At 46.7% G+C, this 27,987-nt stretch overlaps 1 protein-coding gene and 1 long non-coding RNA gene across 3 annotated transcripts in view; one reads left to right on the top strand and one right to left on the bottom strand.

Moving 5' to 3' along the window:
* The window catches only part of KIF26B (kinesin family member 26B), a 568,473-nt gene that overhangs the window by 51,553 nt on the left and 488,933 nt on the right, over window positions 1-27,987 (top strand). The window lies entirely within an intron of this gene.
* LOC131381792 (uncharacterized) lies at window positions 122-27,985 on the bottom strand. The gene is made up of 5 exons (XR_009210729.1): window positions 27,857-27,985; window positions 19,469-19,594; window positions 9,182-9,344; window positions 7,666-7,718; window positions 122-457 (listed from the first exon to the last, which is right to left on the bottom strand). It is a non-coding gene; the product is annotated as an uncharacterized LOC131381792 (long non-coding RNA).

Consider the following 27,987-nt stretch of genomic DNA (forward strand, 5'->3'; position numbering starts at 1 on the left):
TCCTTCCATCCTTTGCATCTGTCCTGGGCACCTTCCATTATCTTGCACAAAGGATTATGCATTTCATGTGATATGCCTTAAAATGATTTTCCTTATGAGTAGGGAAAGGGAGTGGGGATAAAAGACAATTGTTTAATCCAATAATCATGCAAGAATGTGTTCTTGACATTAAGAGGCTGTGGAGTAGCCTAAGGCACAGTTGCACATGGCTATGTGGGCAGTTATTGATCTGAAGAATGAACTGTCATGGCTGCTGTGAGGAATAAGATGCATCACTATTGAAGGAGGCCAAGAGAATACTGGAGAGTGGTCTCCAACCCTGGATCTTGATGCTGCTGTTTACTGCAGCCATGCAAAGGAATGTGTGCTTCAGGTCTGAGTGCTCAGGGCAGGACCAGCAAATTTCCATGAACTCTCTGACCGCAGGCCACTTCCGTTCCATTTTGCTTCTTCGTTCCTAAAAAAATTAAATATCTTAAGTTAGTTTATAAAACATTATACTTTAAACAGGAAGCGAAAATGTTTTTCTGTTTTTAAAAGTAATATGTGCCCATTGTAGAGAATGTGGAAAATACAGAAAGATACAGAGATCACAGAATTAAGAATCCAAATGATTTTGACCAGCTAGAATGATCAAGTCTGAATTAGCATGATGATATTTAAACGGGATGTGTTTTGCTTTGATGATTTCGGCCTAGGGTCCTCGGAGAGAGAAGCCTGTGTCCCTTAAGCCTAGCAAGGTACTTGGCAGAGAAGGGCAGAGTGGGGCATTGTTGAATGAACAAATGGATGAAGAAATAGAATAGGATGCATGGAATTAAGGCAGGACTCCCTGTGTTGGAAGCAAAGCTTAGAGTTGCAAGGAAAACAAGCCCTCAAACAAGAGATTTCTCAGCAAGGCAAATTTACTTCTGCAGAAGGGTGCTTCTCACAGGACTGGTTGCCACGAGAGCACACCGAACACAGGAGGGAAAGGGTTTTTTTTATTCCAACACAGCTTGTCCTTGCTGCCGTGTCCTGCCTCCATTGGCTGGAGTTGGACCACACAATCTAAACTGAACCCGATTGGCTAACTCGAAAGACAGCTTTGGCGGGAAGAGCTGCCACAGCGGGAGGGGTAAATTACAGAGTGAGTAGCAGAAGTGGGCTCTGTAGATAAGGACCAGTGGGAGAGTTGTTTACGGGACCTGGAAGAAACATGATAGAATTTCTAGGGCATTCGCTTTGGAGGAAACCACAGGATGGTCTACAGTGAAGGCTTGAGGAGCTTTTCCCTCCTCCGTGCTAGGTTGGTAGTTTCCACTTTCCACTGCCCACTTCCCACAGCTCCTCCCAAACACACATGCACATCATTTTTCACACCATCATCCTTTTTGGTAAAGAAATGTGTCTATTTCTGTCCTGCATGCGTGAGTTCCTCACCAGGTGCAAACACTGTTAGGTCTCCTGAAAAATGTATCTCATAAAAGAGCTGTAGCAGGGGGGAGTATCAGAGCAGAGAGTAGCCTTCCTTTTGCTGTCTGGCTGCAGAACCATCTGGAATCCCCTGTGGAGGTGGGCTGTGTGCCCGAGCCCTACCTTGGAGAGACACTTGGTTCCCTTTTCCAGCAGATTTCTTTTCCTGACAGATAATTCTCTGTTAATCGAGGGCTCCTCAAATCCGAATCTGAGCTCCCTCTTCTATTCTCACCTCTGTGCCAGGGAAATTTTCTTGGCAATTGAAACCAAAGCGATAGGCTGGCAGTGGGACTGTACTTGGCTGGGGGTAAAATAAGCAATGATTGCACATAATTGCAGAAAACAATTTTGAATTTTATTAATGAGGTGCTCCAAACAACATCTTTTAGCCCATTGTCCCACTTAACAGCCAATTCACCGGAGTTCATTGTGCTGTAATTTACATCTATCTTCCCCCATTGATAACACCAGGCCCTTGTGTTCTGTAATTGACACAAGTTGGTCATTTTCAGGGGTGTTTCTCTCTCTAAGGACATAAAATAAACAGGTTTGCTGGCGAGCGGGATTGATTTAGCCTCATCCACAGAGCCAATTGGCTGCTGCTGCTTGACGCTTATTTTCCTTCCTCAGGAGAGGTGGCACAGCCGTGGGTACTCGCACAGAAAGTCCTCAGGTTAAAGATGTTGAGGTGGAGGCCTGGGGAGGCACGCGAATATTGACAGTGAGAAAACGAGACTTCTTTCCCTTTCCTTTGCTTCTTGCCACCCAGGACCCAACGTCTCCAGGTGGAGCTGATTTTTAGTGTGCGCGGCCAGGTTTTGGGGGCAGTAGAGGTAGGATTCAGGGGAGGGTTTCCAGGAGGGGATATAGGCCACCACCTCCTTCAGCATCTCATCTCGAAATGCAGCATGTGTGAGTCGCCACTATAGGTCCCAGTGAGCTCAGCTAGCCCAGCTCCTACCTTCTTTGTGTGTTTACAGCGCTGCTTTCATGTGTCTGTTTAAACACTGTGTGGCCGTCGGCTCTGTGTTGGGCACTTAGGGAGTGTGAAGATGAAACCAACTGCTCATCTTTGGGTATTTATTAGATGCCATTGCTATTTAGTTCTTCACTGGATTGTAAGTCCCTTGAGATCAAAGATCTTGTCTTCTCCGTTCTTAGTATCCTCTGTAGAACCGAGAACAGAGTAGACACTTAGAAAAACATTAACAGGCCAGGCACGGTGGCTCACGCTTGTAATCCCAGCACTTTTGGAGGCTGAGACGGATGGATCATCTGAGGTCAGGAGTTCGAGACCAGCCTGGCCTAACATGGTGAAACCCCATTTCTACTAAAAATACAAAAAATTAGTTGGGCATGGTGGTGTGCACCTGTAATCCCAGCTACTCAGGAGGCTGGGGCAGGAGAATCGCTTGAACCCGGGAGGCAGAGGTTGCAGTGAGCTGAGATCACGCCACTGCACTCCAGCCTGGGTGACAGAGCGAGACTCCATCTAAAAAAAAAAGAAAAAAAAAAAGAAAACATTAACAAATGGATGAATCAAATGGAGAAGAAGAGACAAGTACAGAAACACGTGTAGAAGTGGAAAAAAATAACAAAAACATAAAGGGAGCTCTAAAAGGTTACAGAAAGAGCTGTGGGACATGGAGGTGTTTCTTTTGTCTGGGGTGAGCTGGGAAGCCTTCATGGAAAGGCCAGCCTGCAGCATGAGCGATTCTCATCCGTGGACAGTGGAGGTTGAGCCTTTCAGGGGTAAATTCCGAGAACGTTGTACACACATAAGAAATAATGCAAGGTTCCTATGGCTTTGACTTGAGCATTTGGTATGTGCAAGGAAGTGACTGGAGATCAAAGGGGAAATGCAGATTGGAGACAGGGCCTGGGGGTCTTGTGGCAGGTTGTGGGCGGCCATGCTTTCCCCGGGCACTGCCCGACCCAGGGGACTCAGCTGCGTGTGGCATGCTCGGAGTGCAAGGCATTTGCTCACTGGCAGCTACACCCGTAAGCAGATACTGGGGTCTTGGGAAGGAAGGTGACTGTTAACCTGTGGGGATCAGCTTACAGTGTGAGTGTTGGCCAGAATGACCAAGCTCTCCAGCCTCAGCCCAGATCAAAATCCAGAGGCCAGGAAGGATGTAAGCCTAGCTCTGTGCCGTGCAGCTGGTTGGAATAGAGGTGCAGATACAGGCTCCACGCCTCTGGGACCATTAGCTCCTAGGGTGTTTGCAGCCTCACAGCCAACTCTCCACCAGTCAGCCCACCCCCAAGGCCCTGCAGCTGCAGCTTCTGCTGTGCTTTCATTCCAGGGATGGGCAGGGTGACATCAGGCCACCCGCAGCCTCTGGCCCCAGCCTCTCCACCCTAGGTGGCACCATGAGCTCCAACCAGCCAGGGCAGCTGCCGGGACCACCCCGCACAGGCCCGCTCTGCCGTGAGGGAAGGACCGATAGGCTTGCGGCTGCTGGATTGCTCAGTATTTTTCACGTTAATATCCTAATCCTGAAGTTGTTCTGCCATGTGGTATTCTGGTGGTAAATATAATCTTTTGGCAGAGTTTTTAACTGTCTGGAACCCAAGATCCTAAACTTTTTTTTTGAAATTGTATTTGGATTATATTGTTGGTTTTTTTTCCCCAAGGAGGAAAACACTTATTTTAAAATACAACATGAAGTGAGTGAAAAAATTTGTTTAATGCAAATAAAAGAATTGAAGCTGGAGGGCGAGAGTGTTTCCAGAGGAGGCCATCACCACAGGAGGAGAAGCTGGACTCAGAGCTAGGGAGTCCCAGAGCCTGTGGCAGGCCCTGTCCTTGCTTGGGGAGATCAGCCAGTTCCAAGTGCAGGGACCAAGGACACTCCCAAGCCCGTCCTCAGCCAGCTAGTCCTGCAGGACTGTTCGGAGCATCCAGGTCTTCTGTCACTTTTTCTTCCCCAGACAAACCTCCTAGACACAGGAAGCCCTTTCAGAAGACACATTTGCCTCCACGGCTCCGCCCATTATTCTCGACCACTGGTGATGTTCTGTTCTTCTTGGGACACCACAGCGTTATTTGTCTTTCCAGACCAAAAATATATGCCTCAGGAGTATGGCGGTTTTTAAGCTCACACCAAGGGAATGCTTGTGTAGGCCTTGTGTCTTCTTGTGATGTTTCCCAGCGATGGGCCTGAAAGGGAGAGGCTAGCCAACTGTTGCTAAACGCAATATTCTTTTGTGAATAAAAAGGCCCTGATTCCAGCCAGACCGGGATCTGGCTTGGCTGGGTGTGGGACGGGAGCAGTCACCGCAAGATCCCCAGACATGTGTCTGAGCCCCTGTGTGGCCTGAGGCTGTCCCAGTTAGTCATGGCAGTAGAAAGTCTCTCCCTGCTCGAGATGCAAAAGACTCATCATCCAAAGAGCTGGGGCCATCCCCTGCCCACTGCGACTGTCCAGCCGTCTGCCCCTCGACTGGGCCCAAAATGATCCAGTGCTGGAGGCCGGCTTTGCAAACCCAAGGCAGGGTCTCACTGTGTTGCCCAGGCTGGAGTGCGGTGGCCCAGTCAGCTCACCGTAACCTTGAACTCCTAGACTCAAGCAATCCTCCTGCCTCAACCTCTCAAGGAGCTGGGATTACAGGCATGCACCACTAAGCCTGACTCATTTTTTTACTTTTTGTAGAGATGGGGTCTTGCCGTGTTGCCCAGGCTGGTCTTCAATTCCTGGCCTCAACGGATCCTCCTGCCTCAGCCTCCCAGAACTCTGGGATTAGAGATGTGAGCCACTGTGCCTGGCCTCATGATAACTTTTTATAAAGAAAAAAATTTAAATCCTCTGTTTCTTCTCTTCCTCATCTTCCCTTACTTTACCCACAAACAGGGGAAGAACTTTCTAGCAGGAGCCATTTAGTTCTGTCTTGGGAGCACTTGTTTCCTTCTCAGTTTCTTAGAAAGTGCAGAGTCTGCTTGTTGGCACGGCACCGTATCAAATGCTTGTGATTTCCATTCGGCCTGCACCCACGGCAGTGGGCTCTGCCGGACGGCTGCTCATGGGGGGCCTGGGAGGGGGCTGAAAAGCCTGGGGCTGGCGGGAAGTGGTACTCCCTCCAGCATGGCAGTTTGGAGTCTTGAGGGTCCCCCCTTAGCCGTGGCCCAGGGACACTGCCCCTCACCACCCCCAGACCCTTCCCGACAGCACTGCCTGCTTGGGATGCCCTAGGCAGAAGTGGGCGGTGGGGCTGGCCTCCATTTCAGTGCTTGGTCATTTTACCTCCGTCTTAGAAGCAATTTCCCATAATTCCACTTGGGAGAGAAGTGTCTTGATTGCTCATCCCCATTTTAAAGGTGGGTAATTGGGGGCCTCAAGAGATTAGGAGCCTTGCTCATGATAAAATAGGAAGTGGTGGGACTGCGATTTGAAATTCTGCGTTCCTGCAGGACACCCTGCTGCCCGTGCCACCTGTTCTCTCCCATGCGATGGGCGCAAACCCCTGAGAGGCCCCTTTTCAGCTCCTGTTCCATTCTCAGCTGTTGTGTTTCCCTCTGCCGACCGCCCCCATGGACACGTGGGATGTGATGCCTCCACGGAGTGGGGTGAAAAGCGAATGTAGGTTTTCTCTCTCCTCTTTGCCCCGAGTCCTCCGGGTGAATGAGGCTTGCGTCTCTCTTTTGCTACCATCGAGGGCAGCAGCCCGGTCAGCTGACTTCTGTTTTCCTGCTGGTGTGAGTTCAGCGAGTTTCCCCGTGGTTTTAGAGCCAAAGCCTGCGCATTTGGCGTAACTTTGCGTGCTGTCGCCCTGAGAGGCGTCACCATGGGGCCCCGGGTCAGCTGTGTGCTGGAACCGCCCCGCTTTACCATTGCTGTTCATCACCCGTCACTCTTTAGTAGAGTCCCATCCACTTAAGGAGCACTTCATGCCCATGAATCGAGTAGAATTATTTCACAGCACATGGCATTTTTCATGACTATAATTACAAAGGATTCTCGTCATCACTGATGGGGGTTCTCCCTGGAGCTAACACCGAGTGAGAGGTTGACCCAGTTAGATTAAAGCTCAAGTTAATAAACAGCATTCGCACATTTTTAGGCCTGTTGACCAATATCCTTTAAATCAGTGTGGTTTTCCAAGGGGGGAGCAAATAAAACCCTAAGGTAGCCAGAGTGCTGTTTTTTCCAATTAACCTTGTTCGTTTTGATTTCCTTTCGGTTCAGAACAATTTAGGTCAATCTTAGACTTTTAAGAATGAACCTCTGGAGGGAAAGGAAATTAATGAGACCCTAAGGAGGCTTGATTACCACAAGTAACCCCAAAAGACAGACTCTCAGGCTGGCGGGGGCCTGGAGAGGGGCACATGGCCACTTCAGGCTGTCTGTCGCATGGAGACCCCGGTGGGAGTGTCCCCTTTGCTTTCTTGCTGGCTGGTTAAATAAACTCTGCAGGCTACCACGCCGACGAAGGTCTGCCCATTTCTCATGCTCTTTCTGTCCTTTAGCCAAAGCTGTGTTCCCTCTCTTCCTGAGAAGAGGGATCAGCAAACCCTTAACTCCCAGAGATCGCTGGTGGTGTTCAGGGATGGAAGTGCCCCATCCAGGCAGACCTAAAGCAGAGGTAATGGAAGAGAGATGGAGGACAGAGAAGAAAAGAAGGGCGTGGGGCGGGAAGGTAGGGCCAGACTCCTTTCTGTGGTAGGAACAGAGCCTTCCTTCACCGGACCCGGGGCAGTCAATCACCCTGAGAGCCCTCGGAGCCTTTCATCATCATTAGAACGTGTTCTGCGTGGTATGGATGCTCACGTGACCGTGTGCCGCGCCTTTGATCTGCCCGTTCCTTACTCCTCATTTAGATGATGAAAGATGTGGTGCCCCAACTTTAAGTTCCACTTGACGCAGAATTTCCTGATTGAGGATGGAGCCTGGGGCTACCTTGAGGTAATTACGGGATAGTCGTTATACCTGGAATGTACGTTTTTCTAACGTTTCCACACAGTAAGACTCCCACAGTTCTGTCCGTGCCCCTTCCCATGACATTATTTGTTCTTCAAAAGGGACCGGCAGCTGAGATTTTGTTAGCAGGGAAATCTGTTTCACAGGAAGGAGGGATGTATAGATGGGACCTAAACATCGAAGTTTATAATTTGGTGAAAACCTGATAAATGGGAAGACCATTTGAAACAGGTATTTCAGTGGCTGGAAGTCCCAGGTACCCTTGAATTTAACACTGCTCATTACATACCTCAGTGACCAGAAACTGGAGACCAGCCTGGGCAACATCGCAAGACCCCATCTCTACAAGAAGTAAAAAATGAGTCAGGCTTAGTGGTGTGTGCCTGTAATCCCAGCTCCTTGGGAGGTCGAGGTGGGAGGATTGCTTGAGCCCAGGAGTTCAAGGTGACAGTAAACTGATTGGGCCACTGCACTCCAGCCTGGGTAACAAGAACAAAACTCCGTCTGAAAAATAAATAAGTAAATAAATAACGAAATAGAAGACAGAATATGGTAGGCGGTAAAAGGGAATGCTGAGCAGCAGAATGAGAGTAGCTGGAGTTAAGAAGAGGGAGGCGTCGTGGGAGATCAGCTGAATGAGGGCAAACTTGATGAAGGAGGTGGCATGTCAGTTGGGCCACGGAGAACAGGTAGGATTATCTAGTTTGTTCCACATACATCTCCTTAACCCTTCCCTTAAGGTTCTCTTGCAAAGTTTCTCTGGGAAATTTCTCTTTCCCTTTCCAGACGAAAGCTCTTCCCCTGCTGTTTGTCCTCTCTTGCTTGGCTCAGGCTATGATGGAAAACGTCCTCAGGCTGGGTTTCTGTTGGGTGCCAGATGGCAGCCACCGTGGGAGGAAGGGTGGCCGAGTACTCTAAGGGCCCAGCTCCTTGGTGACCAGCCAGGTGCCCTCCAGCCAGCGGCCCCAACATGACACGGTCCAGGTAACCTCCCTTCACCGAGCTATTGGGAGGTTGTTTTCCAGGACTAGTGTGAAGTGGATTCAGTTCCCAAGAAGAACAGAGCTGTCTGATGTGTGAATAGGCCTCTCTGAGACCAGGGAGGCCGCGGCTCTGAGACATGAAGCAGATGCTGCTCCTCAGGGCCTGTGGAGAGAGAACCCTACCCTCTTCCATTTCTGAAAGCCAGTGGAGGCTACTCCTCCTCTGCAGGATTCATTTCCTGTGTTAGTTCACGCATCCATTCCTTCAACATAGATTCATTCCATGTCAGCTCTGCGCCAGGCCTTATGCTGGACTCGGGGCGTGGAAAATGGAATCGAAGCTGGTCTCTGCTCCCGAGAGACTTACAGCCCCGTTCAGGGTGTGTGTTGGATCTGGAAAGCTGGGATAGGAGAAACTGGGTGACTGTGTATTGTCTCTGTGCTTTTGTGTTTCTTTAGAGGCTTCCATGATCAGAATATTTTTGGACTAATAAGGTGAGTTTCTTAGGTAATTGGAAAATGTGCCCCTATATTCTCTACTGTTTAGAGTGGTGTAATGTTGGCATGACCTCATCTTCCTTTCAAGATTACACATTAAAAGAAAATTTGACTTTATATTAAATGAAGTCAAAGCTGGGCACAGTGGTGAGCACCTGTTGTCCCAGCTGCTAGGGAGGCTCAGGCAGAAGGATCACTTGAGCCCAGGAGTTCGAGTCCAGCCTGGGCAACATAATGAGACCTTGTCTCTAAAAAAAAATTAATTAATTAAAAAATAAGTAAGTAATAGGAATCAGACCCCAGCATCATAGTTGTGCATATTACCTGTTATTTCTTTAAGAGATATCCCTTCTCCCCTTGAGTTCCATTTTTTATGGGAATTACTTGCTTTAAAAAAAAAACACGCACAAAAACTTCAAAGATACAGCACTGACATGACGATAAACTTCCATTTCTTTAAATAAGCTCCTTGCAACAGCAGATGTACCTGTAACAAAAAGAAGGGCGGGAGAAGGAGCTTGCATTTATGTTTATGAACAGGGTAAACTCAGAGACTGGCAACCTTTACCCCGCCCTCCCCCACCCCACCCTCAAGAAGTCCCGAAGAACAAAAGGCAATTCAGATGGCAGAATATTACTTCTGTTGCCGTAGCACCAAACTATTAAAAATAAAACTGTCCCTCAAGGCAAAACATTTCATTTATTTTCCTTTGAATGAGTAACTTGTTTATTAAGATGAACTAAGTGGCTAAATCTAGATGGTACACGGGCAAGAAAAATGGATTTATTGTGGCCTTTCGGAAAGTATGCTTTATGTTCCCTGGAATTATCTGTGGGTTTTAAATGAAGAAGAGCTCGTTTAGTCAGATGGGGAGCTGCTCTCCCTGGAAATAGGCATCACTCGACTCTGCAACGTGGAATGTCGTATTTGACCTTGGTTCTTTCGCAAATTGGTTCTTTCTGGGCTAAATCAGTGTGTTGAAAGAGTTAGCTAGGTTTAGTGATCTTCAAAGGAGGACCACATTGCTGCCTCGACTGCGTCTGCAGTTTTTTGAAGTGTTTAATATAAAATCGTTTCACTTTTGCCTTATTTCATATTTGAGATCACTGGGCGACTGCATCTGCTAAAGAGGCAACACAGAGCACAGGGAGCCAACTGCAGTCGCTGGAGCTTCTGAGAGCTCCCTTTGTCACTTCCTGACCCAGGCTCAGAGGCATCCCGCCCACAGGGAAGGATATTTGTCTCAGCAGGGAGGTTCCCCATTACTGTCTGCTCATCTGGGGACAGAAATGTGATGTCCAATTCCCCTCTGATTGAGGTCTCATTTGCCCTAAACTAATGCAACTTGAAAGGAGAAAAGGGTGTCAATGGTTAAAACAACAACGACAAGAACAACAAAAACCTCCACCCAATTTAGCCGTGAAAACAGGAAACGCCGTATTGAGGAGAGAAGCTTTTAACTGGAAAAAAAATTTCTCTTTAGAATTTGGACAACAAATGACTCTTACTCTCTTTTCTGGTGGTGATTGTTTTATTTTTATTTATTTATTTATTATTATTATTATCTTTTTATTTTTTTTTTTGAGACGGAGTCTAGCTCTGTCGCCCAGGCTGGAGTGCAGTGGCGCGATCTCGGCTCACTGCAAGCTCCGCCTCCCGGGTTCACGCCATTCTCCTGCCTCAGCCTCTCCGAGTAGCTGGGACTACAGGCGCCCGCCACCACGCCCGGCTAATTTTTTTGTATTTTTAGTAGAGACGGGGTTTCACCGTGGTCTCGATCTCCTGACCTCGTGATCCGCCCGCCTCGGCCTCCCAAAGTGCTGGGATTACAAGCGTGAGCCACCGCGCCCGGCCTGTTTTATTTATTAATTTTTTTTTTTTTTGAGACGGAGTCTCGCTCTGTTGCCCAGGCTGGAGTGCAGTGGCATGATCTTGGCTCGCTGCAACCTCCACTGCTGGGGTTCAAGCGATTCTCCTGCCTCAGCCTCTGTAGTAGCTGGGATTACAGGTGCCCGTCACCACACCCAGCTATTTTTTTTTTTTTGTATTTTTAATAGAGACGGGGATTTTTACCACATTGGCCAGGCTGGTCTCGAACTCCTGACCTCAGGTGATCTGCTCGCCTCAGCCTCCCAAAGTGCTAGGATTATAGGCATGAGCCACTGTGCCCAGTCGATTGTTTTATTTTAATATCACAACACACATATTATTCCTGATTTGTAATCTCATGATACCCGCCTTGCTTGCCAAGAGTCCTGAGTGCTGGCCTGGTAAAGATGATTAACTCCATCTTTCAGATGAGGAAACCAAAGTTCAGAGCACGGGTCCGCACAACAGTCATAGCTGCCAGCAGTTGCACACCCACATGCGCCATCCCATTTGATGGTCACCGACCTGCTGGTTAGGTTTTCCTGTCACCCGAATTTTACAAACGTGGAACAGAAGCACAGAGAGAATAAATGAGCTGCCTGCGATTAATCAACTGCTGGTGGAACTGGGGCTTAGTCCTGCATTCTTTCCAAAGCCCCCAGGCGGTGACTCAGTATTTGGCCATTTTTCTTTGTCCTTTTTGCCTGGTGACTCTCAAGAGAGCCCACCTGCAGTTCAGCGTGTCTGGATCCTGTGCAGCGGGCAGAGGCCAGAGGCCATGGCGGGGGCCCCAGAACTCAGGCTGGGAATCCCAGGGGCTACTCCAGCTTTCATGTCACCAGAGCAGTGACATCTGGACCCTCGGGGGCAGACTGTGCCTGTGGCTTCTCAGTGGGGTGCCTTAGGGTCCCCCCAGCGGATGGGATCCCATCTCCTGGTCTAGTTAGCATAAGGTGAACAGGGATAGTAGCAGCAGTTGTCACCCTGAGGGAGGGAAGGGGATGGGGAGGGCTCAGGTGAAAAACAGAAAGGAACTCCATGGCTGTCTTTCTTCTCCCTGTTTACCTTTCCACCCATCTGAGAGATAAAAGAAGAGCAGAGGAGGGCTAGTGAGAAAAAGCAGGAGGGTATTGGGTGTGGGGCCGATGGTTTTCACTCAATCCGCAGGGAGATCTGAATGTCAACTCTCTATGGAACAACAAGAACCGGGTGTTCTCTTCTGCCCCATTTCTAGCCCAGGGCGACCCCAGGAGCTCTGCAGTGTGCCGCACGGAATCGCCTAAGACAGGGCTGCCTTGGAAGAGTTTCAGTGTCTATTTCACATGTGCGCTCTAGCTCAGAATTTTAATAAACAAATATACATGGTACCTGCCGTAGGGGGGCTTTATGTTTCTAAACCTATGAATTAATAAACAGGATGAGTCTTTTAAAAAAAGGGAGCTTGGGGCAGAATGAACCACTAAAAAGTTATTGGCTCTTAACTCCTGCTTTTTGTAGAAGCTTGACAGGCAGCTGACTCAGCCAAACCTGAAACCCTTTCCCCGGTTCTTATAGCATTTCTGACTTTGCCATTTCAGTTGGCACTGGCCCTGCCAAGACTGTGTATGCCAGGAGGGAGCATCTGCCCCCATCTACTCTCTGGGAAGGTGTCCTCTCCCAAGAGTCAAGAGTGTCTTGTTCTGACCGTGGGTTACTTCTTCGTGTCTGTCTGAGAGGTGAAAGCATTGTCATCACACAGGAGGTAGCAAATACCTACTTCTTCTTCTTTTTTTTTTTTTTTTCGAGACGGAATCTTGCTCTGTCGCCCAGGCTGGAGTGTAGTGGCGCGATCTCAGCTCACTGCAAGCTCCGCCTCCCGGGTTCACGCCAGTCTCCTGCCTCAGCCTCCTGAGTAGCTGGGACTACAGGCACCTGCCACCACGGCCGGCTAATTTTTTGTATTTTTAGTAGAGACGGGGTTTCGCCGCGTTAGCCAGGATGGTCTCGATCTCCTGACCTTGTGATCCGCCCGCCTCGGCCTCCCAAAGTGCTGGGATTACAGGCGTGAGCCACCGCGCCCGGCCGCAAATACCTACTGCTATTAGAAACCAGAGCAGACTGGGCGTAGTGGCTCGCGCCTATAATCCCAGCACTTTGGGAGGCTGAGGCAGGCAGATCGCTTGAGCCTAGGTGTTTCAGACTAGTCTGGGCAACATGGAGAAACTCCATCTCTACAAAAAATACAAAAAATTAGCCAGGTGTGGTGGCACATGCATGTAGTTCCAGCTACTCAAGAGGCTGAGGTGGGAGGATCACCTGAGCCTAGGAGGTCAAGGCTGCAGTGAGCTGTGATTGCACCGCTGCACTCTAGCCTGGGCAACAGAGTGAGATCCTGTCCCCTTCACCCCCAAAAAAAGAAAACAAAGAAAGAAATCAGAACACCAGGTATGTCTTCCTGAGTGTTTCACCCTGATCACTGCCTCTCCTGCCAGCTCCCTGCTTTCCAGGAAGAGTTGGCTGTGGCAGGGGACAGAGCACTGACTCCCCCAGAGCTAGAGCGCACATGTGAAATAGACACCCAGGCCGCTGGAACGGCCCTATCTAGGCCTCAAAAGACTATGGGGGGTTCCTAGCAAATTCCACCTTATTTGACTTCTCTGAACAGCCCAAACTCTGGTGGGCTCCTTCCCTTGCCTTCATAGGAGACTTGATGCAGGGGGCAGAGGTGAGAGCCCAGGGGGACAGCTGGCCTTCAGGAGGGGTCCTTGCTGGGTGTTTCCAGGAGAGCTTCGGCCTCTCTCTCAGCACCATGTTCCAGGTGGCATTGAAGACCGGCGGGTAACTTGGGGGGTGTGGGAACAGAAAGTCAGAGGAACAGCTAGTGTTTTCTTCCTTGAGACTTGTTTTCCCTGTGACAGTTTAGATGAATAGTAACAATAACCAGTGATAGGAATGTCATCCTGACCAGGGTCTGAAGTCTTCCATGGATGTTCCCATCTAATTCTCAGAGTAACCCTGTGGGCTTTTAAGGTAAGAATGGTCACTGACTCCCCTTTTCACCAGTGTGGGAACTGAGACTTGGAGAGGTTCAGTGACCAGATGATGGAGTCCAGAGTCCAGGGTCCAGGGTCTTCACAGCCCGTGCTCCCTCCCCTTCTGTTTCTCCTCTTGCTTTGGGTTTGGGAAGCCTCCGCAGGAAGACGAGCTTTCCCAACTGCCCCGCAGGGCGAGATGGAGAGCGCCCCTCACTGGTCAGGCACCCCGAAGGAATAAGACATGTGACTGTACAATATCCCAATAAAGCGTGTGGGTGGTGGGGATGGGTGGGCGAGGTTGAGATCCATTCTTTAAGGCATGAAATACTGTCTCTTTCAAAAGGAGGTTGCACTGTCTTGCAGCTGGTTTTCTTTAACTACCAGAAACACCAGCATTGTTTCAGAAAGCCACAGAATTTCCAAACACAATGAGAATTCCAAGAGGACGGGGTGTGGGTTTTGGGGGCTGGGGTGGGTATGGACAGGCTTTTGGGGAGGGAAGACCACAGCCTGAGTGGTTTTGTCCCCCACGGGTAATGAATTTCACACGGCTCCACTGTCCTCGGTTTTATCTGCAGGACGCTCAAGTTTAAGCCTGAGAAAGAAGGGGATGGGGAAGGAGCAGGCCCCAGGGATTACAGTGGCCATAAAAACCAAACAGCCACCCAGGACAGCCCCATTTGGTGTGACCTCTAATGACTGCCTTCCCTCAGCTGGTGTCAGAGGAGGCACATGGTGTCAGTTAAGTTCCAAAGTGACATTTGTAGAAATAAGTTTGTTAATGGGAAATTAGTTTTTTTCCCCCTCTCCAGTCTTAAGAAAACGTGCAGCCTATATCCAAATATTTCTGAAATAGCATCAACAGTAACAGCAAACAGGGGAGCTAATGTCACCAGCAAAACTTGTGAGGTCAACCCAAAGAAAGAAGGGAATAAATGAGGAAAACTTTGGAAAGAGTTTCCCACATGCTGAACACACTCAGCAATAATTTCGCAATATTTCTAACAAGCGTGGTGGCCCTTCAGTCAGAAGTGGCCTTTCTCTGAAGTTTGAAGTTAAAAAAAAAAAAAAAAAAATCTCTTCTGCTTCTATTCTTCCTGCTTTTTTTTTTTTTTTGAGATGGAGTTTCACTCTTGTCACCCAGGCTGGAGTGCAATGGCATGATCTCAGCTCACTGTAACCTTCGCTTCCCCCATTCAAACCACCGTCCTGCCTCAGCCTCCCAAGTAGCTGGAATTACAGGCCCCCACCACCATGTCTGGCTAATTTTTGTATTTTTAGTGGAAATGGTGTTTCACCATGTTGGCCAGGCTGGTCTTGAACTCCTGACCTCAGGTGATCAGCTTGCCTCGGCCTCCCAAAGTGCTGGGATTACAGATGTGGGCCACCGTGCCTGGCCTATTCTTCCTACTTTTTATACTTTGTGTTTGCATTCAACTTGACAAACTCAGGCAGCCTTACCAGATAGCTTGGTATTTGTGAGATTCAGTTCTGAGTTTTGAAGTAAAATTTTAAATATGATTCTTTTTATCCTTTGAAGTATAGGGAAGTCAATAGCCTTGGCTTCTAGGTCTGACTGACTGTTCTATGGATAATGGATACGGATAATGTGAATTGGAATTTATATCTGTGGAGTCAAACATGTTCAACTGCATGACATGCATGACAGAAAGTGGCACTTGGCGGAGACAGAGAGGGAAACAGTCATTCTCCCGAGCTGTGAAGAGTGCAACTCTAGAGTACATTCTCAGTTCTTTTATCTGTGGAGGAAAAGGCATGTTGTCATGGTTAAGAAATATCACATGCCAACTTAGTGACAGGAGAAAGACCCTCTTAACAAATGGTCTGGGCCGGGCCTGGTGGCTCATGCCTGTAATCCAGCACTTTGGGAGGCTGAGGCGGGTGGATCACCTGAGGTCAGGAGTCCGAGACCAGCCTGGCCAACATGGCGAAACCCTGCCTCTACAGAAATTAGCCGGGCGTGGTGGTGGGCGCCTGTAATCTCAGCTACTTGGGAGGCTGAGGCAGGAGAATTGCTTAAACCTGGGAGGCAGAGGTTGCAGTGTGTCAAGATCTCACCATTGCACTCCAGCGTGGGTGGACAGAGTGAGACTCCGTCTCAAAAAAAAAAAAAAAAAAGAAAAAAAAAAAAAACACTAAGGTATACTCTAGAGGCTTACACAATTAATTGTAGAAAACGAAACTCTGAAAGAACTAGAAGAAAATATAGGTGAATTTTTATCTGATCTCAAAATAGAGAAGCCTTATTAAAATACGACAGAAGGGAAGAAAAATCAATAAATGAGCCTGAGGTTGAATTACAGATTACTTGTACAAGAATATTCATAGCAGCACAACAGCAAAACCTTGAAACAACCCAAATGTTGCATATTGAGAGTGGATAAACAATAGAGTTTTTCACACAAAATTTTCAAAAATTTTAAAAACAATACCCCCAAATTGACAAACTGTAATGACGTATAATCCTATGGGTAAACTTTACAATGTAATATAGAGTACAAAAAACATTACTTAATACACAATAGCCTTTCTTAACCCAATGTTTTAATATGAAAAATTTCAAACATTCAGTAAAGCTGAAAGAATTTTCTGGTGAGTACCTGTATGCCCATCATCTTGTTTATCCCTTTCACACTTTGTTATGTTTGCTTTCTCACATATTCATTCATTATTCCCTCTAATTCAGCAGTCCTCAGCTTGGGGTGATTTTGGCCCCCAGGAATATCTGACAATGTTTGGAGACAGTTTTAGTTGTTACAGCTGGGATGGGGTACTACTGACATCTGGTGTGGGTAGAGGCCAGGGACGCTGGTCACAGCCTGCATTGCACATGGCAGGCCCCCACCACAGAGAATCAGCTAGCCCCAGATTGCAGTAGTGCTGAAGCTGAGAACCCCTGCTGGGAATCCATCCTATTTTCTGATACATTTCAGAGAAACCTGGATACACTGGCATATTTCCTCCTAAATATTTAAGTATGTATATCATTAACTAGATTTCTGTGTTTATTTACAGTGTTTTTTCTTTCAATGTGAAATTTACATGCGATGAAATGCAGAAGTCTTAAGGGTACATTCACTGAGTTTTGGCCAGGGCATGCACCTTTGTAACCCAGACCCCTGTCAGGACAGAGGACCTTACCATTGGCTTAGAAAAATCCCCCTTAACCCCTCTCCAGTCAAGCCTTTCAGCCTCCTTTCCCCAGGAGGCAACAATTATTCTAATTTTTTTTCCACCATAGAAAAAAATTAGAACAGTGATTCTCATAGTTTTGTTTGTTTTAGAATTGCGTATAAATGGAATAACAACAGATGCACCCTTTGTCTGAGACTTCTTTCACTCCACAGCACAGCCGTTCTGAAAGTGTGTTCTGCAGACCTCTTGGGTTCTCCGACACTCCTTTAAGGGGTCCCATATGTCACAGCTATTTTCATTATAATTCTGAGATATTTTTCTCCTCTGCACTGTGCTGACATTTATGTAGATGGTGCAAAGGTAACTGGGTAAATTGAGGCAGTAGCACCAAACTGTACCTTTGTCAGTGTGTTCTTCATCACCACCAACTTACAGGAAAACGGAGTCAGCATCACTTAAAAATGCCCTGGGTGAAGCAGAACAGATGTGCATCTTTTTAAATCTCAGCCTCTGAATACATGTGCTTTTAATATTCTGTAAGATGGCCGGGTGTGGTGGCTCACGCCTGTAATCCCAGCACTTTGGGAGGCCGAGGCGGGTGGATCACCTGAGGTCAGGAGTTTGAGACCAACCTGACCAATATGGACAAACCCTGTCTCTACTAAAAATACAAAAATTAGCTGGGTGTGGTGGCGCATGCCTGTAATCCCAGCTACTGGGGAGGCTGAGGCAGGAGAATCGCTTGAACCTGGGAGGCGGAGGTTGCGGTGAGCCAAGATCGTGCCATTGCACTCCAGCCTGGGCAACAAGAGCAAAACTCCGTCTCAAAAAAAAAAAAAAAAAATTCTGTATGATGTAGTGGAAGGTACTCATAAAGCACTTCCACTCCACCATAGTAGCACGCTTGTCTTCAGGAAGGGCATGTATGCAATTGTTTGAGTTGCCAGCCAAGCTAGCTGCTTTTTTCATGGAACACCATTTTTACCTGGAAGAGCAACTGACCAACTACAGTTATTCAGGTTTGCGTATGTGGCAGTGAATCTGTCACTTCAAGGGAAACAGCTGACAGCATTTGTTGCTATTGATAAAACTTGAACTTGCAAGTAAGAATTAGAATTTTTGAAAACTTGTATTTGTCACCATGAACTTGATAGCTTCCCAATAACTAACAATTTTTCTGACAAGATTGGTGGTGATATTGACATATGATTTAAAAACATATAATGACATGCATCACCATTTGCAAGATATGTATAACTCACTGAATAATTATTTTCTAAATGACCTGTGTAGGATATTATACAGTTATACACAGGTAAAAGTTCCATTCCAACTGTGACATAGACCAATGGATTTCCATGTAGTGGTGTAGAAAAAATTTATTGATAACAGTTTCAGGTTCCACATTGCAACTAACCTTTAAGAAACTACCACTTTTAAAGTTTTGGTTTGTATCAAAGATGAATAGCCATAATTACCTGAAAAGGCTATTAAAATGGTTCTTCATATTCCTACTTCATATCTGTGTGAGCCTGAGTTTTCTCCATACACTCCAACCACAAAAACTTCCAGATGAGTTTCCAAGGTGGTTTACACCATTTTACACTTCTACCACAATGTCTGAGAGTATGATAGCCTTTTTACAAAGTTACGGCAGCAAAACACACAGTTTCAGCATTCGTACAGATGAGATACCACTGTGTAAAAAGCAAAGCCAGAGAGTGATGCCCACAGGACTTGAGGTGGCAGTAACCTTGGGTGGGAGAGTGCTGCATAGCCAGATGTGTACCTGGTGAAGGGCCACTTAAAGCACTGTTGTTTAAACCAAGGAGAGGGGTCCTGGGGGTGCTCTTTGCCATAGGAAACTATTTCCCATAGTGTCAGTATCTGTGGCTAACAACATGGCCACAGGCTGTATTTTTCTGTCCATTCTCTGTATATCTGAGTCTGCTGAGGCTCCAGATTCCTGCAAAGAGCAGTCTGTGGCCCTCTGCAGGAGGGCTAATGGAGAAAACATGCGTCGGATGCTTACACCGGCTGTGTCAGAGAAGAGGAATGAGCCTATTGCTCCTGCCCTGTAATGATTCCTGTTGGGAGTCAATGACTCCTTTTCTGTGGGGCTACCCTCACCCATCCACATTTCTGGCTTTCCTTGCTAGGGGTTCTTCCCCCATCTTCTAAGTCCTGTGCGGGTGGCTGGAGGCCAGAGAGGACTCATTTGGCTATGTATGAGGCTATGATCAGAGGCATTCCCCCTTCCTCGGTCCATGGGGATGGAAGGGTTTAAGCCCGAGTTTATTTACCTTTAGCAAAACACAACTAGCTTTTATTATTATTATTATTTTAGGACTTGGGATAAAAAGGCCCATAAAAACAAGAGCATAAAACAGCTTTTACTGAGCAAACATCATGCTGATTTATTTGTGAGTGAAATCTGAACCATATGGTCTGGCTTCCCTTAAAATGCACACGGGGTTCAGGATTAAGGGAACAAACTCTTGGCAAATTTGTTTTGCATTTCACTGAGCACATCATGTTAAGAACAAAATAGAACAATTGTTGAGTGCTTACTGTGTGCAGGAAATTGTGCTTAGTGATTGATGTCCGTGATCTCACTTCATCCTCACAACGATCCATGCAGTCAGCGGCGTTCCCCACAAGGGGCAGCAGCAGTGCTGAGCTCAGGGCCCTCATGACCTGCAGGAAGTTGGGCACAGTGGGGAAGATCTGGAATCCAGTGGGGAAGAGTTGTCCACCAGTGACAGCACTTCCACCTAAAGTCCCCTGATGGTGAAAGAGATGAAACTGCAAACGAGGACGTGAACTTGGGGCCTGTGGATCAGCTGGCCTTCTCAGGTTGCAGAGAGCCAACTGTCCATCGTCTTGTTCCCTTGTCCCAGCGGAGACTGAATGCTAAGTCTTTCCGACCATCAAGGCATGAGCTTTCTCTCTTTGCCGCATTTGTATTGGGCATCTCAGCCCTCAGTCTGTATTCTTGTGGAGGGTGCACCTCTTTGTGTTTTTTTTTTTTTTTTGTACACACAGTTTCGCTCTTAGTTGCCCAGGCTAGAGTGCAATGGCTCAATCTCGGCTCCCTGCAACCTCCTCTTCCCAGGTTCTAAGCGATTCTCCTGCCTCAGCCTCCTGAGTAGCTGGGATTACAGGCATGCACCACCACGCCCGGCTAATTTTGTATTTTTAGTAGAGACGGGGTTTCTCCACGTTGGTCAGGCTGGTCTCAAACTCCCGACCTCAGGTGATCCGCCCGCCTTGGCCTCCCAAAGTGCTGGGATTATAGGCATAAGCTATCGCGTCCGGCAAGGTGCATCTCTTTGAGTTTGGGAACGAAAAGGGTATGATGGCAAAATCATGTGCTGCCAGTCATGATCACGATGATGTTCATTCTGGTTCCTGGGCTTAAGCTTCTAATTTGCTGTAAGAAAGCTCAGTGGGCTTGCCCTTTGCCTAAGTAAAACCAGCTTATTTCCACTTTTCTTCAGGCACCCTCATGGACATCCAGTGCCATGGTCCTGCTTTGTCACACGGCATCTTTCAGATTCTTGAAAGACAGGCAACTTGTTTCGAATGACCCACAGGGAATGGTGGGCCATTCACTCAATCCACCCCTAGCACGGGCCAGTCCTATGTTGTTTTTTGGCATTTTTGAGGAACAGCTGCCTTTTCAGTACCAGGTGACATTATTACCCAGATCCAGTTGTGGAGAGGCATGTGTGTCTGCCTGGTTGAGCTGAACTGTGGGCAGATCAGAAAGGAAGGAAGACTGTCCATTTTTTGGATTAAGCCAGGGTTTGCTTACCTGGAAGGTCCAGAAAGAAATCCCCCTTCCTTCCACAGCCAGAGGATTTCAAGTCTATAATGCTGCTAAAATTAGCAGCGTAACAAAACTTCCCACGTGATGTAGCACACGTTGATGGGGTAAGCCAGTGTGACGTGGAAACCCATTGGCACCTCTGCATCCGGGCCTAAGGCTGCGGCCTCCATCCTCTTTGCCATCACTGGCCTCTCTTGTTTCTTCCCACCCGTCACACAGCCCTTGACCATGGTTGTCTGCCATGTGGATTCCTCACAGGCAGATATACTGCCCTCTGAGCTTGCTCCCCGCTTTGCTCCGAGTGTGGAATTTAAAACTTGTAGTGATAGGAGAAGGGAAGAACACAGTTACAGTTTTAGACTCACTGTTTCCTGAGCCACTAAATGTGTCAGACTGTTATATTTGGGTTATTTTCCAAAAACCTTTTGATAGTCATTTAAAAAAACACTCTGAGGCTGGGCACGGTGGCTCACGCCTGTGATTCCAGCACTTTAGGAGGCTGAGGTGGATGGATTACCTGATGTCAGGAGTTTGAGACCAGCCTGGCCAACATGGTGAAACCCCATCTCTACTAAAAATACAAAAAATTAGCCGGGCATGGTGGCAGGCGCCTGTAATCCCAGCTGCTTAGGAGGCTGAGGCAGGAGAATCGCTTGAACCCGGGAGGCAGAGGTTGCAGTGAGCTCAGGTTGCGCCTCTGCACTCCAGCCTGGGCAACAAGAGCGAAACTGTGTCTCAAAACAAAACAAACACACTGTGGCTATATTTATTCATGGAAACAATGATATAACATTCTTAGATACATGCCTTCAAAGGCCGCTGTATTAATAGGGTCCCACGCGTGCCACTTATAACATGGATCCTGGTGCACATTGGGACACCAGAAGCCTTCTCCTTTCATTCTTCCTTGCTCTCCCTATTGCTCCAGCACCTCCTGAGGGGCCCTCTTTCAGGAGCTTTGATCATTCCCTGCACTTGTACATTTCCATAACTAGCACCACCTTTGTATCTAGATGTTTGCATGCAAGGGACATCTCCAGGTATCTTCCCATGGATCCTTAGTAGCCCAGGCAGGCGGATCACCTGAGGACGGGAGTTCAAGACCAGCCTGACCAACATGGAGAGACCCCATCTCTACTAAAAATACAAAGTTAGCTGGGCCTGGAGGCGCATGCCTGTAATCCCAGCTACTCAGGAGGCTGAGGCAGGAGAATTGCTTGAACCCGGGAGGTAGAGGTTGCAGTGAGCCGAGATTGTGCCACTGCACCCCAGCCTGGGCAACAAGAGCAAACACTCCATCTCAAAAAAAAAAAAAAAAGAAACAAAAGAAACAAAAGGCAGTTTCCCCAGTTGTAAGTAGGACTAGAAGAAAGAGTGATAATAATATTGATAACGATAAAATATAATTATTGAGTATTTACTGTGTATAGGAGATATACTTAGTAATTTACATGTATTATCTCACTTAATCTTCGCAGTAATCCGAGGAGATAATGTTACCCTCATTTTGCAGCTGAAATGTAGCAGGTTGCTTCACCCCTGGAGGCTACACACCTGGTAGTGACGGAGCAGAGGCAGAAACCTAGCTTTGCCTGACTCCAGAGTTCATTCTGCAATCACCGCATTATACTGTCTCCTAATAGTAGCCTGATGGCTTTAACAAGAGAAAATAAGGTTACCTTACAGCTAGAGGGATTTATTATTATTATTGTATTTATTTATTTATTTGTTTATTTTGAGACAGGGTCTCGTTCTGTTGCCCAGGCTGGAGTGCAATGATGCAAACTTGGCTCACTGCAGCCTCCGCCTCCCAGGTTCAAGTGATTCACATGACTCAGCCTCCCTAGTAGGTCGGACTACAGGCACGTGCCATGATATCTGGCTAATTTTTTTAATTTTTTTTTTTAGTAGAGACGGGGTTTTACCATGTTGGCCAGGCTGGTCTGGAACTCCTGACCTCATGTGATCCACCCACCTCGGTCTCCCAAAGTGCTGGGATTACAAGCGTGAGCCACCGCACCCTGCTGGATTTATCTTACCTGTGTCTCTCTGACAGGATATATTGTCAAATTCCCAAACTGTATTTTTAGGAGGGTTGCAAATTTTGCTTCCAAATGATCTTTTAAGAGCAGGATATTCTCTGCCTAGAGTGATGAGGGCACAGTTTTTAAAAGAGGTACATTGTAGTTCAAACTCCTGCAGGTAAAGCCGTGACTTACTAACTTTCAACTTTGAAACATTCGCAGGTGAAAGCAGAGCTACGCACTACAGCAAAATCCAGGCTGTCCGTCAGCAGCTGATGTGCCCAGTACCTTTTGTCTTGGCCATCCTGTTGTTCATTAATCTGATGTATACTTACTGTGTTTGCGTTTATTTTCCTAACATTTTTAGCCTCATCCTTTTCCTGTGACAGGCACTGTAACTATTGAAAGTACTGGTTAAAAGTAGTGTTTGATTATTCTGTAAGCAAAGTAATACTTTGGATTAAAACAAAGGGACCGTCATCTGAATCTTAATTTCTGTTATTTTCCAAATTTCTTTATTCATTCTCTTGTTGATGTATATGAAGATGAACAAAGAGAGCAAATAAAACCACTCAGAGGCTGGGCTCGGTGGCTCACGCCTGTAATCCCAGCACTTTGGGAGGCCGAGGTGGGCGGATCACGAGGTCAGGAGTTTGAGACCAGCCTGGCCAACATGGTGAAACCCCGTCTCTACTAAAAATACAAAAATTAGCTGGGCGTGGCGGTGCGTGCCTGTAATCCCAGCTACTTAGGAGGCTGAGGCAGGAGAATCGCTTGAACCCGGGCGGTGGAGGTCGCAGTGAGCTGAGATCGCGTTATTGCACTCCAGCCTGGGCGATAGAGTGAGACTCCGTCTAAAAACAAAACAAAACAAAACAAAAAGCGAAAAAAAAACACAAACCACTCAGAACCCACACCTACAGTGTAACTGGAGACGAGGTATACTGCAAACTTGGGGAAATAAATGTCCCGAAACAGCAGAGCTAACTCCCCAGCTCCCACCAAAAACGATGTTACTTCTGAAGATACTGCACTTGAACAACTGAAGAGAGTGCTCTTAAAACAAGAAACTTAGAGGCACCCAAGCGATTTCAGAAAGACCTATTTTTGCTGGTCTAAGAAAATCCAATTGATGTAAGAATGACCAGAAAATGGCAGCAAACATCCATAAAAATTTGCTATAAAAAGAAAACTGTACTGGGCGCGGTGGCTGATGCCTGTAATCCCAGCACTTTGGGAGGCCGAGGCGGGCGGATCACCTGAGGTCAGGAGTTCAAGACCAGCCTGACCAACATGGAGAAACCCCGTCTCTAATAAAAATACAAAAATCAGCCAGGTATGGTGGCATGTGCCTGTAATCCTAGCTACTCAGGAGGATGAGGCAGGAGAATCACTTGAACTCAGGAGGTGGAAGTTGCAGTGGGCCGAGATCATGCCATCGCACTCCAGCCTAGGCAACAAGAGCGAAACTTCATCTAAAAAAAAAAAAAAGGAAAGAAAGGAAAAGAAAACGAAGGGAAGGAAATACCCCCCGAAAACAACCGTGAAGAAAATGAAAATCGTAACACCACCTCCAACATGAACTAAATTTCATTGCACAAGCATTTGAAGAAATGAAAGAAAACCTAATACCAGAAATTTGAAAAATCTCAAACAAAACACTGGAAGATGTAAAATTAAAGATTATGACATGCCAGAAAGAAATGGAGGAAAAAGACAAATCATCTCAGACATGAAGACAAGATTGCAATGTGTCCATTCAGATTCTACTGAAAAAAATTATAAGGGATATTGACAAGAGGAACAAAACCATTCAAGACAAAAATGAGATAAAGAGAGGTGAAAAGAATCAGAGAAAAAGTGATATATAAGCTAGGCAAAGAAAATCCAACACACAAAATTGAAGAACAAGCAGATGGAATAAAAATAATATTTAAAACTACAATCTAGGCTGGGCGCGGTGGCTCACATCCGTAATCCCAGCACTTTGGGAGGCTGAGGTGGGCAGATCACCTGAGGTCAGGAGTTTGAGACCAGCCTGGCCAACATGGGGAAACCCCGTCTGTACTAAAAATACAAAAAATTAGCCAGGCGTGGTGACAGGCGCATGTAATCTCAGCTACTTGGGAGGCTGAGGCAGGACAATCTCTTGATTCTGGGAGGTGGAGGTTGCAGTGAGCCGAGTTCATGCCACTGCGCTCTAGCCTGGGTGACAGAGCAAGACTTCGTCTAAAAAATAAATAAATAAAACTACAATCCAAGAATACTTTACGGAAAGAAGAAGATGTGACTCTACATATTGAAAGTTTCTACATGTATCTGGGAAAATTGACCCTGAGTGATTAAATTCTAGGTGTATCCTCATAAACTTTGTGATTAAAGATGAAGGAGGAGGAGGAGGATGAAGTGGAAGAGGAGGAAGAAGACAAACCTCTGGGCCTCCAGTCAAAAATACCAAGTCACTTAAAAAGAAAAAAAATTAGATTGGCATCAGACTTATCAACAGCTACGTGCAAAGCAAGATAAGGATGGAACAATGTTTTCAAGAAAGGTAAGGACCGTATGAATCAAGGATTTTAAATCCAGCCCATCTGTCTTTCAAGTATCAAAGTTATAGAAAAAAATGTTTTAATCCTGCAAGAACTCAGGGACTACTGTCCTAACAACTCCTTCCTAAAGAATATGCCAGAGGGTTGGCACCATCAGACAGAGAGAAGACTAAGGAAATTTGTCAAAATAACTGGTGGTTTGAACAAAAGATGCAAAACTACTTTGAAAGAGGGCTTCATGTTTCAGAGATTAATTGGACGTATCCATCCATAAGATCCTTGCCAAGAAAGTTTGAATAATAAAACAATGGAGCTAGATTGCAATGTTTTCACCAAATCCAGAATCTCTGAAGAGATTAGGATACAGCTTTGGCAGCTCTAGGTGTCAAATTTGTAAAGCAAGAGAAGGGGAAAAGTGTCGGTAATTAATGGAGCTTTGAAAAGACCTGAAACAGGACAGTCGGGAGTAGATGAAAGGGTTTTCTAGGAAAAGAAGTAGAAATGTGGAATTTGGTAAATTTTATTGAGAAGGCACCCAAGTAGATTTAGGCTTGTAGTTCTTACAAACATTAAAAATGTTTTATTGTAGTAAAGAGCTAATACTCCTTAATTATGACTTCATTATTTATGGTATAGAGAAGATCTAGATGCACTATTTACCTCCTTTTGTTCCTAACCTAGAAATGGTAGCAAATACGTGTGGTTTCATTTCTTTTTTTTTTTTTTTTGAGATGGAGATGGAATTTCGCTCTTGTTGCCCAGGCAGGAGTATAGTGGCGCCATCTCAGCTCACCACAACCTCCGCCTCCCAGGTTCAAGCGATTCGCCTGCCTCAGCCTCCCGAGTAGCTGGGATCACAGGCATGAGCCACCACTCCCGACTAATTTTGTATTTTTAGTAGAGACGGGGTTGCTCCATGTTGGTCAGGCTGGTCTCGAACTCCCAACCTCAGGTGATCCGCCTGCTTTGGCCTCCCAAAGTGCTGGGATTAGAGGCATGAGCCACCGCGCCCGGCGGTTTCATTCCTTTCCTCCAAAGTCACGTTGCACATCAATATGTGATTTGGCAATGGTTCCCTTTTTCACTGAGCCCCCGTGAAGCCTCAGAATTGTACTCAACATAGCACACGAGGCAGCCATTACTACTGTATCTGCATTTGTTGGAAGTTGAAATATATTTGCTATCCCTGCCCTAATTGTAGGGCCTGTAGCCTGATTACTTGGCATCTTCATCTCACTTGTGGAAACTAACGGGATTACAGACACACTTTCTCAGCAATCGTTGATCAGTCACTGAGTACATGACAAACAATGTATGAGGCTCTGGGCATAACGAAATGATTAGGACACGTTCCCATCCTCCAAGAGGCTCACAGGGCCCAGAAGGAAGTGAATGATTCTGTAGAATTTGCCTTGTGAATGTGTTACTCCTTAAGTTATATTGAACATTGCAGTGATCAAGAAATATTCTACTTTGTAGAAAGATCCTGGAATCACATAGACCCCAAGTTTTAGGCATGGCAAAACTTTATGCACAATTTCATATGTAAAGTGATTCTCTCTATCCTCATCCTTAGTACCTTGCTACTCAAAGCGTGACCTGAGGACCAGTGGAAAGACATTACCTGGGTACTTGTTAGAAAATGCAGAATTCCAGTCCCATACCAGATCTCTTGAAACAGAATTCTCATTGTATGAAGAAACCCAGGTGACTTGTATGTACATAAAATTTGAGAAACACTGCAGACTCTTACAGTGTCCAGCTAGAACAAGATCGATTTGCCACCTGCCACTTTTCTTTCTCCCTACACACACTTAAAAAAAAATCCCTTAAGTAACGGCAGACGCATATTCCAAATCTCATTTTCTCTCTGTCATAATTTTCTTATTTGTAAACTTAACATGGGAACACTATTAGTACCTGTCCTGTCTGACGACAGTGAGCATTTACTGAGATCACGCGTCTGTGGTGTTCAGTAGAGTGCCTGGCTTCATAAATGATGTTATTTTGTGAGTGATATACATGATACTAGTTTAATGGAAAATTGGGACTTAGAAATAATGTTTCAGGCCGGTGCGGTGGCTCACACCTGTACTCCCAGCACTTTGGGAGGCTGAGGCGGGTGGATCACCTGAAGTCAGGAGTTTGAGACTCCAGCCTGGCCAACGTGGTAAAACCCCGTCTCTACTAAAAATACAAAAATGAGCCGGGCGTAGTGGCAGGCGCCTGTAATCCCAGCTACTTGGGAGGCTGAGGCAGGAGAATTGCTTGAACCCGGGAGGTGGAGGTTGCAGTGAGCTGAGATCGCGCCACTGCACTCCAGCCTGGACTTTAGAGCGAGACTCCCTCTTAAAAAAAAAAAAAGAAAGAAAAGAAAAAAGAAATTTCAACACCGTAACCTGTTCTCAGTGGAGGAAATTCTGAACTTTCTAGTTGTTGGAACTTTGTTTGATACTTTTAAGTAAATACCCAATAAAATGGTATCTAACACCCCCCTGCCGGGCTGGGTGGTGCCCACCCTTGTACCTCGTACTCACTCACACACGTCGCACACCTGTCGGGGCACAGCCCCGGGTGAGCCTGAGTGCTGTGCTTGCCTCGTGGGGCGCTGCGTGGAGATGGGTCTCCCAGGCCTCAGGGCTCCCTGGGTGCACCTCCCGTTTCTGCGTGCAGGGAGGGATGGCT

Source organism: Hylobates moloch, unplaced genomic scaffold, assembly GCF_009828535.3.
Source record: "Hylobates moloch isolate HMO894 unplaced genomic scaffold, HMol_V3 SCAFFOLD_18, whole genome shotgun sequence".
NCBI classification, from domain to species: domain Eukaryota; kingdom Metazoa; phylum Chordata; class Mammalia; order Primates; family Hylobatidae; genus Hylobates; species Hylobates moloch.